The sequence below is a fragment of the Rhinolophus hipposideros genome (assembly GCF_964194185.1).
Source record: "Rhinolophus hipposideros genome assembly, chromosome: 1".
Classification (NCBI taxonomy): Eukaryota; Metazoa; Chordata; class Mammalia; order Chiroptera; family Rhinolophidae; genus Rhinolophus; species Rhinolophus hipposideros.
Window position 1 is genome coordinate 51,998,329 of NC_138047.1, and position 12,916 is coordinate 52,011,244.

At 37.7% G+C, this 12,916-nt stretch overlaps 1 protein-coding gene across 1 annotated transcript in view; it reads left to right on the plus strand.

The window, feature by feature from the left end:
• The first annotated feature begins 5,862 nt into the window (after positions 1–5,862).
• The window catches only part of NPFFR2 (neuropeptide FF receptor 2), a 306,596-nt gene continuing 299,542 nt past the window's right edge, over positions 5,863–12,916 (plus strand). Inside the window, exon 1 of the mRNA XM_081063838.1 lies at positions 5,863–6,069. The gene's annotated coding sequence lies outside the window, so the exon portion shown is untranslated. The remainder of the gene's footprint in view (positions 6,070–12,916) is intronic.

Genomic DNA, 12,916 nt, shown 5'->3' on the forward strand with positions numbered 1-12,916 from the left:
CAGCTCAGAAGCGCATGTAAGAGGATCAGTGTGAGTGGAGGCATGAGGCAAAAAAAGAACTTCATTCCATTAAGCCAAATTTCAGAATTCAGGGAATTGGGATGGTAGGGAGGAAGAGTATGAGATGAGATGTAAGAGGTAGTTTGGAGCGGTGTCATGTTGAATTTAAGGAATTTTGTGGGTTATAAAACCTATAATGGAACACCATTGAACTTTTTCGTTAGAAGGGTGACCTGATCCTACTTTCTCCCACAAAATACTCTGGGGAGAACAGATAGCAGGGTCACAACTAAAAGGATATGGGAAATGTAGATGAGGTGACGGCAGTGGAGACAGGGGGAAGTGCACTTGCAAGATGAAATAGACAGGTCTGGTGATGGTGTGGATGCAGTTGGTGGGCTGCTCAAGATGACCGAGGGTCAGGCCTGCGTGGGAGAAAGAGCAGGAGCAAGAAGAGCACAGGGACCATTGTCTCAGGTGGAAGCTGTACCCGAGCAGTGTTTTGAGAGAAGATGAAGAGTTCTGTTTTGGGCATATTAGGGCATTTGGAATGACTGTAAGACGTCTAAGAGGAAATGGCAACTACACTGTTGATTACGTAAGTATGGAGGCCAGAAGAAGGATCTGAGCTCAATATATAAAATGGTGAATTGTCACCACAGAGATGAAATCCCCATTCCTCTGCTTCCCCTTCTCTCATTAGCAACAAACTACTAATCTTATTTACTATATATTTTTTCTAGATAATTATCATGCTAATCTGATGTGTAGGTAAGTTGTATTCTCAGAAAGCTGGAGGCCTCCTCTGAAGGTTATCAGTCAGTGCTGCTGTAACATGATACAGTATATGTGGTCCTCAAAGTGGAAATGCTACACAACATTGTGCAACAAAGACCACAGGGCTTATGGGAACAACAGGTCACAACACTCAAAAACTTCATCTGTGACATGTTAAGAAAAGATAAGGATCAAATAAAAATGGCAGCACAATTTTATACATGTTAAATGGTTCAGAAATGCATAAGTATGGCAATAAATATGGCAGTGTATCTTAAAAAGTTTGCTCATGGAAGTGGGCATCATCTAACATGCTTAAAGAGCATAATGTGAAAAATCAGATTGTAAAAAGTGTAGGAGAAAATAGAAATTAATACATTTTCGAATACCTGTATGAGGAAAGATTTTTCAGACTTTACGTCTTGGATGTGGTTTCTTATACCCTGCTGATCAAGTAGCAATATTCTTGCTGTGTAACCAGATCAATGGCATTTTAATGCTATTAGTATATTGTATGCTTTTCTTGCAAAACTGTAGATTTGAAAATACTGTCACTTTGGCTTCTGGGAATGTTCTTCAGCAATGGAAACCTATTTGACTGTCACTACTGGCAACACCAATGAAAGAGACTTTCAGGGGTCTCACCAAGATTAGGTACAAATCATCAATCTCACTGTTACCAATAAGCAGTGTACACAAACTGGTACAAACTTCCTTGAAACTCCTTGGACTCTGGTACAAAACAATATCATAATCCATTATAATCGTATGTTTTAAGCCATGACCAGGGATCAAGTATTTTTGGTAGATCTTTTATTTGGTAAAATAAGCTAATTCTAGTCTTGCTGGAATTAACCCGTGAACAGTCTGAAATATTAGAAGAAGATGGCTTGACATGGAGATCCGCCATTAGATTTGGATGACCATTTTCTTCTCCAAGTGTGTTGAGTATACCAGCAGCCCTTCCATTAACAGATGCAGCTTTTAGATTATATTGTTGACTGCATATCCATCTTGCAGCTACTCCTGCTTATGTGCATAGGGAATCTATCAGGAGCATCCTGGGACTTGAAGGACATTTTTGTGAATTCTTCATTTAAATGCAAATTGGATTCACCAGCTGTTGTTTCTGTAAGTATTAGCAACTTTAAAGAGTTATTTCATCCTAGCAACCAGAGAGGCTACAGATAACAAATTTTATTTTTATAAAAAAGAAAGATCAGAAAGCATAGAAGGAATTTTTTTTTCAAATTCATCTGTATCACAACAAGAAATTTTTTTGACAGAATTTAAGAAGGCCACATTCAATTGCTTCAAAAGATTTCCGCAAAATAACTACCATCACCAAGATGGATGAGAACAGCAATCTACAGCATTTTAGGATCTATGGTAGGAAATGATTTCATTTCATCAGTTAACAAAAACTGTATGAGTGGATTCAATAATGCTCTACCTTAAACTCATCAATGTTGATAAAGCCACATTTGCATGGGTTGTCTCCAATTTAATCAAAATTATTTTAGATTATTAACTTGGTCTTCTCTTTTACATGGCAAAGATTTATTTCATGGTCCATATTCTTTTTGGAGAAACTATTTTATCAAAATATTTTAAAACATTTCAGCTTTGACAGACTTGAACTCTTGCCATGGAGGGATCGAGTCTCACTTGTCATGAACAGGGCCTTTTTTGTAGCATTTCTTCAGTAAAAATCAACTGAAGTAAATTCAAATGTCATTTCATCTAACATCAAGTTTCATCATTTATCCAGGTTGTTCTTGAAACTTCACTTTCTGGAGCCCAAGGCTTAGTCATTGCTTTTTCACTAAATAATATTTATGACGAATTTCTAAAGAGACCAGATATGTGCAAAATCCTTTCTTCTTTAGAATGTCTTGAAATATTTTTATGAGTATATTTAGACATATTTTATCTTTTTGCATCTTGATCTCATAGCAAAACTCAAATACCGAGATAGATGATAGATAGATAGAAATATTTTTTTCAAGAGGCTTTCTCTACTTTAGAATTTTCTTAAAACCTCAAAGAAAAAACTTAATTATTTGTTAGAACATGGGTTTTAGAATTATACATATTCTAAACCTGCAACACAAAATCACTATTAGGTATTTTCTAATTTACTTCACTTTTGTGGGTCTGTTAGGTGAAGTTAAAAAAAAAATCAATGTTTAAGTATCTCCGTAATTTTGTTTGTTATAAAAATGTAAGTGATGATTTCCTGTTAATGGCACTCAGTGGTTCTCAAGCTTTGGAGAGTATCAAAATCACTGGTGGAATTAGTTTAAAATTCAGCATGAAGGATTTCTACTAGTTTTTTTCTGAAGATATCTATACGTTATCTTTAACTTGATTCCTGTTAAGTACTTAACTTGCATATGTAAAGGAAGGGAAAAAAATATTAACGGTATATTTAATTCCTCCACTCCTCTAATCCCCATTTTCTATCAGTCAATGAGTCCTATAAATTCCATCTCATTAAGATCGTTCAAAACTGCGCCCGTTTTCCATTCCACTGCCTTGGTTAACGCTCTGGAGATTGTAATAGCTTCCCAACTGGATACCTTATGTATAGACTTGCTCCCGTCATCATCTCTATTACACAGAGTTATTATATATGTATAATTATGTTATATGTATGGATGGATATATATAATTGTACCCATAAATAACAATTCTTCAGTGGTTGCTCATCACAGTCTTTTCCAAAGATTGTGGAATGCATAGCACTAGAGGAATAAAACAAGATTTTTAGGTAGGACATGATAACTATTTAAAAAATAATTGTTAAGAATTCTCTGTGTATTAAAAACGTAGTTAGCACCTTCTTTTTAAGGCAAGAGAGATAGGTTTTCAGTATATGGTAGTGTACCAGGTATTGTCAATACCCTGTCCGTATTTCCTTGGCCCACCTGGACCTCACTTATACTGCCTAACTTGCTGAGGCGGATACTTGGCCCATGCCTGGGGGTAGACCTGAATGAGGCAGAGAGTTAAATCCTCTCAAAGAAACCAACAAATAATGAGGGTCATGAGTTTGTGGAAAAATACCTCAACTTCCTTGCCCCTTGGTGGGACAATTCTGATGTGTATTCTACAGTTTCTCAGAGAATATCAGTTGCCCACTGTGGTGGCCTGCTCTTTAACATGTTATTTACTGGCTTTCCTCCATTCCCTTTAACAGTTTCCTATTCCATCAACATACTATTTGGAATTACTTCCCAAGAAAATTACTTGCATCCAAATCCTTGACGCACGGCCTACTTTTTTAGGAAACCCAATGTAAAACAGTTGATAACAGAAGTGGTCCTAGAAAACAGACCCACAGCATGAGAGTCTGAAATTTGATCATTCTCTGATCAAATAAAGACCCCATTGCTGATACTAATTGGGATAGTGATAATCCTGGCAGGTTGTAGCATCGCTATAACGGGCTTTCAAGAAACCCTAAAAGTCAGCAGAAGCAATACATGTCTGTCTTACAGGTCCTATTGCCTGGAAGCTTGCAAAGGCTTCATTTGAGGACTTTCAAGATGATGCTTGCCCTCCTCAACATCAGCTTACACCATTTCTCATTGTTTCTAGGCCAATAACTGGGTCAAATCTTAGCATGGAAGGAACAGGTACGTAAGTCTCTGCTATTGGAAAAAAATGGATTATTAATTAAAGAACTGTAGTACATGGCTAATTCGGACAGGAACTGGAAGAGCACGTATGGGAATAGTGTAGGATGGGGCAGGAACAAAATATAAAGCTGGGTAGGGAAGAGTTTATGGCTATGGAGGCACTTTCTCATGACTCAGGGTCTAACATACTGGCAATAACACCTAGACCTGGTCCTCATACACTGCTCATATCACTCCTTGAAACTGTGGAGATAACAATGATACAGAAAAATGAAGTGGAGATGCTGTAATGGCCTTCCTTGATAGACAATTGAGCAAGGGATGAGAAGGCTCAGAGGGGTGGCCATACTAGAATACATTTATTACATAAAACAGCTGTCTTTGTTTCCTGTAGTGTGCAGAAGACACTTCCTTTGCTTAATCAGTGAGGAAAGAATTGGTGAGGAGGCCACTGGCATAACTGAGAGGTTCAATGATGGCTGTCTGCTGTGAGCAAGTTAATGGTAGGAGTTGCTACTATGGAACTAACTGTAGTATCAATGGGGATGACAAGATTCTAGAATAGAGGAAGCCCAGTGGTGGCGGCTAACCACCAGAGGCAAGGTGGTCATAATTACTGGAATAGTCAGCACAATTGGATAACAACCAGGGGATCTGTGACAGTAGCTGATGGACCATAATTTCTTAGGGACATTAGAGATGGGCAGCCAATGAGAATATTCCTCGAATTGTATAACCAAGTAATATTAAGAGCTTGCAAGTAGAGGTTTGAAGTCGACTGCTGCAATAGAAAAAAAATCACCTCTACCCATTTTACAGACTTGAGCCTAATGACTGAAAAGAGGAGGTCAACCCCCTGAGGAAGGTCTATGAATTACTACAATATGTATTTCTGGAAGGTGTTAACCAGTTTATTAGCAAAGATCCCTACGTCCATTTAGTACGGCCAACTGTACACTCAGATTTCTTGGGGGCTACAGAGGCTGAGCCAGTACTGATACCAGAGGACTCAAAATGCTGTCATGTTACCCTTATTAGACTTGCTAAATATGAGGGCCAAGAAACAAAAGGAGTCCTGGCCCATGTTCAACTCACAGTAGGTCCAACCCACAACCCATCTGTGGTTGTTTCTTTAGTTCCTGAGTGCATAATCACAGTGGCTACATTTAATAACTGGCAGAAACATCACTCCGGTTCCCTCACATGTGGAGTAAGAGCCATCCTGTTAGGAAAGGCCAAGTGAAAGCCTTTGAAATTGCCCATCCCCTTTCCCCTGCAACACACATCCTATACTCTGGTTAAGGTAGTAAATCTAAATAGTATTTCAGTACTCCATCCCAGAAGGAATTGCAGCAATTCTACCAATGACTAAAAAGATGCAGGGGTAGTAGTCTTCATCGTATCAAAGTTGCATTCATTTGTTGAGCCTTTATAAAAAACCAGATGGATTATGGTTGATGCAGGCGAACTACAAAATGGAACAGAGTTAGCTAGTATTAGTCATTATTATTGTTTTTACTACAGTTATCCTGGAAGCTGAATGAAGAAACTGTTTCCAGGAAAGGGAAGTGATCATGTAGGTCACATGCTGCTTGTATGTCAACTAAATGAGAACTGAGACTTGACTATTGGATTTCACAGCATGAAGGTAATTGTTGTCCTTGAGAAGAGCGATTTTGGTAAAGTAGTTGTGATAAAAGCCTGGATGCGAAGGGTTCAAGAGAGAATGAAGGAGAAAAATTGGAGATAGGAAATACAGGCAACTATTTTGAGGAATTTTTCTATAAGAATAAGAGAAGCTAGAGGGGATGTGAGGTCAAGAGGGGTTTATTTTTTCATGGCAGAAATGATAGCATTTGCATGTAGGTGGGAAATAGTCAGGAAAGAGAAAAAATTTATGTGAGTTAGGGGAGAAATGCTGCAGCAATTTTCTTGAGTAGGTGAAAAGAATTGGAATCCAGTGCACAAGTGGAAGGATTCAAGTTTTAAAAATTGCTTTTAAAATTGCTTTGGAGTTCAATAGGAGGGATTCAATTTTTTTAATTGCTTTTGAATAGATGAGGCAATGTGTAAATGAATGAAATGAGTGAAAAGTGTTCTCTTTCAATAGCTGTGGTTAGGTTAGTAACAGGTATACATGGCTTCAGAAAATACTATCCTCAGGGGATTAAAAAGAATTAGAATATTTCAAGTATTTTACCATTTATAATGTTCAAGTTTTGAGTGTTGGAGATGTAGTGCTGTAATTATGTCTAATAACAACTTTGACAATTGGCTCAGCCTTTTCCATTTACTAAATGCAAAAAGTAAGTACTCTTACCCTTCAAATTCCTTTTACTTCTAACACATATTCTGAAGGAAACTGCTGTGATATTCTAACAATTCAGATGAGATGAGACTGATATTATTCCACATATATCTGAGCATTTGGGTAACTCTTATGCTTTCATATTTCCTTTTTATTAATTTTTAAGCTATATGTCCACAGTCTATGAAGTGATCCCCCTGGTAAGTCCAGTACCCATTTGGCACCCTACATAATCTTTACAACATTGTTGATTATTTTCCCTATACTGTACTTCACATTGCCATGACTATATTGTGATTACCAATTTGTACTTTCTAATCCCTTCACCTTCTTCTCCACTCCCACCCCTTCCCATCCAGCAACCATCAGTTTTTATTGAATGTCAACTATAATTAAATAGTACCGGGATGTAAAGCACAGTACAGGGAATATAGTCAATGGTATTGTAACAGCTACATATGATGTCAGAGGGGTAGTAGATGGGGGGGGTAATCACTTTGTGAGGGGTGTAAATGTCTGTTACATTGCTTTGTACCCTTGAAACTAATAAAAAATAGATAAAATTGAAAAATAAAATGTATTGGCGTGACAATGGTCAACAAAACTAAAATGATAATAATAATAATAATTACACTACTGTGAATAATGATATAATGATAAGAACAAAAAGACATGGGCAGTCAATGAATAACTGGTTAATTGGTTGACTGACAGTGTCTACTGTATTTTCTTTAACCAACTTCTTTGTGACTGTAAGAAAGTCACTTAATCTCTCCCTGTCCTCATCTAATTATTGAGATCAATTTCGAGTTTTAGTATTTATGAGTCTATGGGCTCATAAATCTGAGAATTTAAAAAATTCATAGAATAGACACAATCCACATACCATTGAATAATTTTGGTGAATATTCTATTTCCATTGAGGAAATATTTGGACGTTGTACAAGCTAGTAATTTGCCAGATGCACTGCGTAATTCAAATGTTATTTAAAAAGACATTGATAAGTAATTTAGAAGCAAAATAGAGGTATGTAAGTTTTTTTGTGAAAAGAAGGAACAAAAATATATATATAATTTTAAAAACTGATATATAATAATTTCCCAAAAGCTTCTATTACAAGAAAAGACCTCGTGCATAGGAACCCAAAGGTAAATTGGATTAGAAATCAATATGAAACTGTCAGTTAAATGATTCTTTTAAAATTCAGTGATATATGAATGCAAATATGCCAAGCCTTAACTTGCATTTCAGCCAGTTCAGGATATAGTTGGCCATAACATTTAAAAACTTATAGCAAAAGAAAAAAAATTGAGAAGTTCTTCAACTTTGATGTGTCAATTTATGCACCAATTTTCAGAACTCTTCTTAGGACAAATCATGAAAAATGGAAAATGTACTTTCACAGTCTCTTTCTTCCCCTTTCTTCAACATATATTTCTTTAAGCACCTATCATACAAGGCTCTGTATTTTTAGGAGCTCTGAGGAGTTTTAAAAATGGAGAAGACATTACTACCTTCAAATGACTTAGGGTATAGGAGAGGGAATAAGACAAGCATGAGTATAATTGTAATGCAGGGTGAAAGATTTAAAAAGTTTCAGAAGTATGGTCAAAAATCTTACGAAACTGTGATTGAGATGACATTGAAATTAAGGTGTTAAGTCAACCAACCATGAACATGGAATCTACTCCATAAAGTTCTTGAGAATTCCTTATAAGTGTAATCCTAGTTCACGTTGCTGTTGTGAATGGCCCTGCATTTTGTAGTTGGTTATTGCTGGTGAAGAGGAAAGCTTTTGATTTTTCAAATTGATTTTATAAAACTTGCTGATTTATTTAAATCATGCTAGTAAATTGTTGTTCATGTTGGTATGGAATATTTGTGGTCAGGTCTTATGAAATTAAGGAAGTTCCAAGTTTTCTATTTCTAGTCTCAGGTAATGTTTTACTTATTTTAGTTTTTAAGTAATAGTCAAATATTTTTCTGTATCATTAGAGAAATCACAGATTATCCAGTTTGAATAAATTAATTCGGTGACTTATAATTGGTAGGCTTTTCTGTTATTCAATCATTTTATGAATCCTGAGTTAAATCTTACTTGATTGTTATTTTAAAATGAACTGTTGGAGTTGGTAGGCTAATATGTTGCCAAATTAAGTTTTCAGAACACAAAATGAGACAAACAAAAAGACAATAACTATCAGTGGGAGAGAAAGGATTGACAACCAATGAGTACCCCAAAGTAAATTCAGGAGTCACAGTTCAAAGATCTAATTCTTACAAATGTTTTTGCCTGCCAATCTCAATTTGGAAATGCAAAATGTGAAATTTTGTATTCCTTTCTTCACCAGGCACCACAGATAGACATGGAAGAGCTGAGTTTGATAAGAATTCTCACCCTTTGCCAGCTTCTGCCAGTTTTCCCAGGATCCATCTGTAGGTTATGGAGTAAGTGGGGTGTCAGAACTGGTCTCATCCTGGTTACTAGAAACTGTGGAGGACGAAAAATAACTTTCCCTCTACTCTTTACGATGAGTAGTTGTCTGAGACTTCTTTTTCCAAGACACCACATACATGGATAAGCTTATTTAGGTTAAAATTCCTCCAGTGTGACTGCTGTAATTCAAGATTAGCTTTGGTAAGGTTAACCTGCTTGTTCAGTCTTAAAACAAAATTTAATTCACTTGAGGCCTCACACTGACCCAGCCAAGCTTAAGTTAACCTGTGCAATCCTGGACTCTGTCGGGTTTCCCAGTCTGATCCTGGATCCAGTCCAGTTTTTAAGTAGGACCCAGTCTGGTCCCAGCGGGTTTCTGGATCCAGCCGGTTTCTGCACCCCGTCTGAAAAAAGAAATGCTCAATGTCTGAAATCTCATAACCCAAAAGCTGCAGAGCTAGGATCCGACAGGCACTTATCCACCGCCTCCCAAGGCAGCAAGAAAGCAAAGAACTCACGGGGCTCAACAGATTCCTACGTCTGGTTGCTCATTGATCCTCGGGGTTGTTGGGGTTCTTCTTTGGTTTCTTCTTCTGACAGCAGCAGTGTTAACCGATAAACTCAGGCATATTGAAAATTTAAGAGTTTATTTGTGCAAACATCATTTCGAATTGTGTGGCATCCAGTCTAGCTGATAGGAACTCCGAGCTGTACAAAAGGAAAGACTTAGAAGAAGACTGGAGTGGGAATAAGGACGTTATACTGGTGAAAAGCAGGTTGGTTATTGCAAGGTTACTTTCCTTACAGGGAATGGTGGGGATCAGGCACATTACCTAATGCTGATCAGATGATTCCTGATTGACTGGTTTAAGATTCCATTTCTGGGAGAGTTGAAACTGTAATCAAGTTAAGTGTCGGTTTGGTGATGTGGAGCTTAGCATAAGTGACTCCATTTTGGGCTTGCTCTCTCTTTTTTTTTTTTTTTAACAGCTGTTACTCTTCTTCTTATGGCTTGTTAATGAAGTCTGCACATGATACAAAATATCTGTACTTTTTCTGACTTCTGCATGCAGCTGTGCACTTTGACTTTGGCAAGAAGGCCCCTGCTCTTAGTCCTGCACTTTAGAAGACCCCACTCTGACCCTCCTCCAGCTATGCTCCTACCAGGGAGGTGTAGGAGTCTACAGGGTCAAGAGGATAGGTTGATCTGATTCTCTTGCCACCCCTCCCTCTGCTGCCATCTAAACTATGTTCTGGATGATTTGGTCCCTGGAATTCTTCACCAAAACACATCTGAGCCCACTTCAAGGGCCTGGTTGTGACTTTTTATTAGGAAGGCCATGTTGCTGCCCCTGGTTATTTGAAGGGGAACTTGGGATGGGAATGAGGAGGGGCTTTCAGGTTGGGGACTGGGGTCAGGGCTGTAGGTAGACTCTCCCCACCATCTTCAGGTGCAAAACTCCAAGAAGTCCAATCATTCTAAATTCAGACCTGCCTTTGTCCTTTGAGGAAGCTAAAAGGCTGATACCAACCTTTTGGAAAGATAGCTGGGCAACTGTGGAGATAAATTACCCAGGCTGTACTGAATGGGGCTGCGAGGAACCTCTGGGCATATGGAGGGGACCCCTGTGCAGGCCCAGACCTCTGTCTTTATCATTTCTTGTTTCTGTTCTTACCAAAACTAGCACACAAAAATATTTGATTCCTCTAATTTGTTCTCTATTAGGCACTAAAATAACACAAATAAAAGGTTCTTTTTAAAGAAGATTGTGATAAGTTTTGCAGCAACCGATTTATTCTTAAGAACATTTTTAACTATCTACTTTGATCAAAGAGTTCATCATATTTCATGAACTCCTTTTGATGGTCTAGCAATACATTATGATTTTGGAAACATTTCAGGGTCAAATAAGTTTAGCTAACATGGATATATCACATTCTTCAAGTATCTGAGATTGACCACATCAAGCCCAGATCCTCTTTCAAGACTTTCAGATAATCTCTCTCTATATTAATGCTTATTTTTAAACTGTTCTGTATCTCTCTTCACTTGCTCCATCATGCTGTCCAACTGACCTTCCCGAGCTTTCATTTGTGACCTCCAGAACTCCAGCAAACTGCCTACATTTTCAGTATCCTCTATGAACATTTCTTTGAACCTTCTTACTCTAACTGAAACTGCTTTGAGATTAGCGCTTTTCCTATGATTTTTCTTCCCATGTACTAAGTACCTCAGAACCTGGAATTGGTGTAGATAACCTTGGCGACTTACGTTGTTGTGAAGATCTTGTTCCTCACTATTTCTTAGTTCTTCTGTTTCTCTTTATTTGCACAACTACCCTAACTTGAACTCATCAACTGTTTCTAGATCCTTTAATAGCTCCCTAACTGCATTTCCTGTCCCCAGTGTGACCTATCTTTAATCTGTCTTCCACTCTGCTGTGATATTCATCTTCTTAATCATGCTATTTCCTTGCTTAAAAATCCTTCAATAGCTCCCTACAGCTTTCAAGGATAAAGTTCAAACTCTTTCATTTAGTATATAAGGCCTTTTGTGACCCCATTTCTTTCTATGTTTTCAGCTTTATCGTCTGCCTCTCTTTCACATTCACCCTTTGCTCTGGCCATACTGAGCAATTTATAGTTCTTTGCAGTTTTCCAGAGAACCAGACAACTTTCCAGGATAACTCCCCCACAGGCTGTCTGAGATGCACTATTCCTCTACCCCAACACACTGTCCGTCTCCATCCATCTATTGCACTGTGCCACAGCCTCTGATTTGTAACTTCTTGAGGGTAAGCACCATGTCTCAGTCAGATTCAAATCTCTAGAATTTGTAGGTGTTAGTTGAATAGATGAGTAAAGGAAGGGATAAGCAAATATTACCAATATTTATTGGGCATAATTTTGAGAGTTTTTTTTCACTCAGAAGTAGAGTTGATTTATGTTGGTTGATTAGTTTATTTTCTTTCTATTGGTTTCCATAAAGTTGCATGTTATATGTATGTTGGGTGGTGTTGGTGGTGATAGGGAGTGTATGCTTGTGTGAGTTTGTGGAAGGGAAGGCTGCAGGATAAAATTACTTTCCTAAATATACCCTCAAAAACCTGGCTCTCAAGAATAGCAGAGAATAAATTTCTGAGATTTGCTGTTGAATAAATTCTTAGGACTATCTGTCTTGGAATGCTCTTATGGTCTAGGATTAAAGTCTTTTAGGGTTCTTCACCCTAGTTTCTCTGTGCACATTCTTTTGGCCATCCATCCAACTAATATGAAGTTCTCATTAACATCACAATCTAATCAACCAAATTAACTTTCACAGAAACAACCCTCAGACATTTGGCATGGACTAACCAGTTAATGAGGCTAATGGGCTTTAAAATCAGACTGGCTGAAAAAGTAGGCAGTGTCTTTCATGCCCTTCCCTTGGCCTGGAATGTCCTCTCCTGGCTTTCTGCTAGGCAAACTCTGGTTTGTTCTTCAAGACTTCTCTGAGTTGTTTGGGCTGACCCAATCATCGTCCCATGTGTCCCCACAGCCTGTGATACTTATAGCACTGACAGAACTATAAGTTCTTGGAGAACAGAGAAAGTGTGTTTATCCACAGTTCCTAGTATTGTGTTTAATGCATAGTAGAAGACAATTAATATTGCTTAAATTTCGGGATCTCAGGAGAAATAAAATCAGATGATGGCTATATGACTTGACCAGAGAAATTACTTGAATATACAATAACTCCATACTTGTTT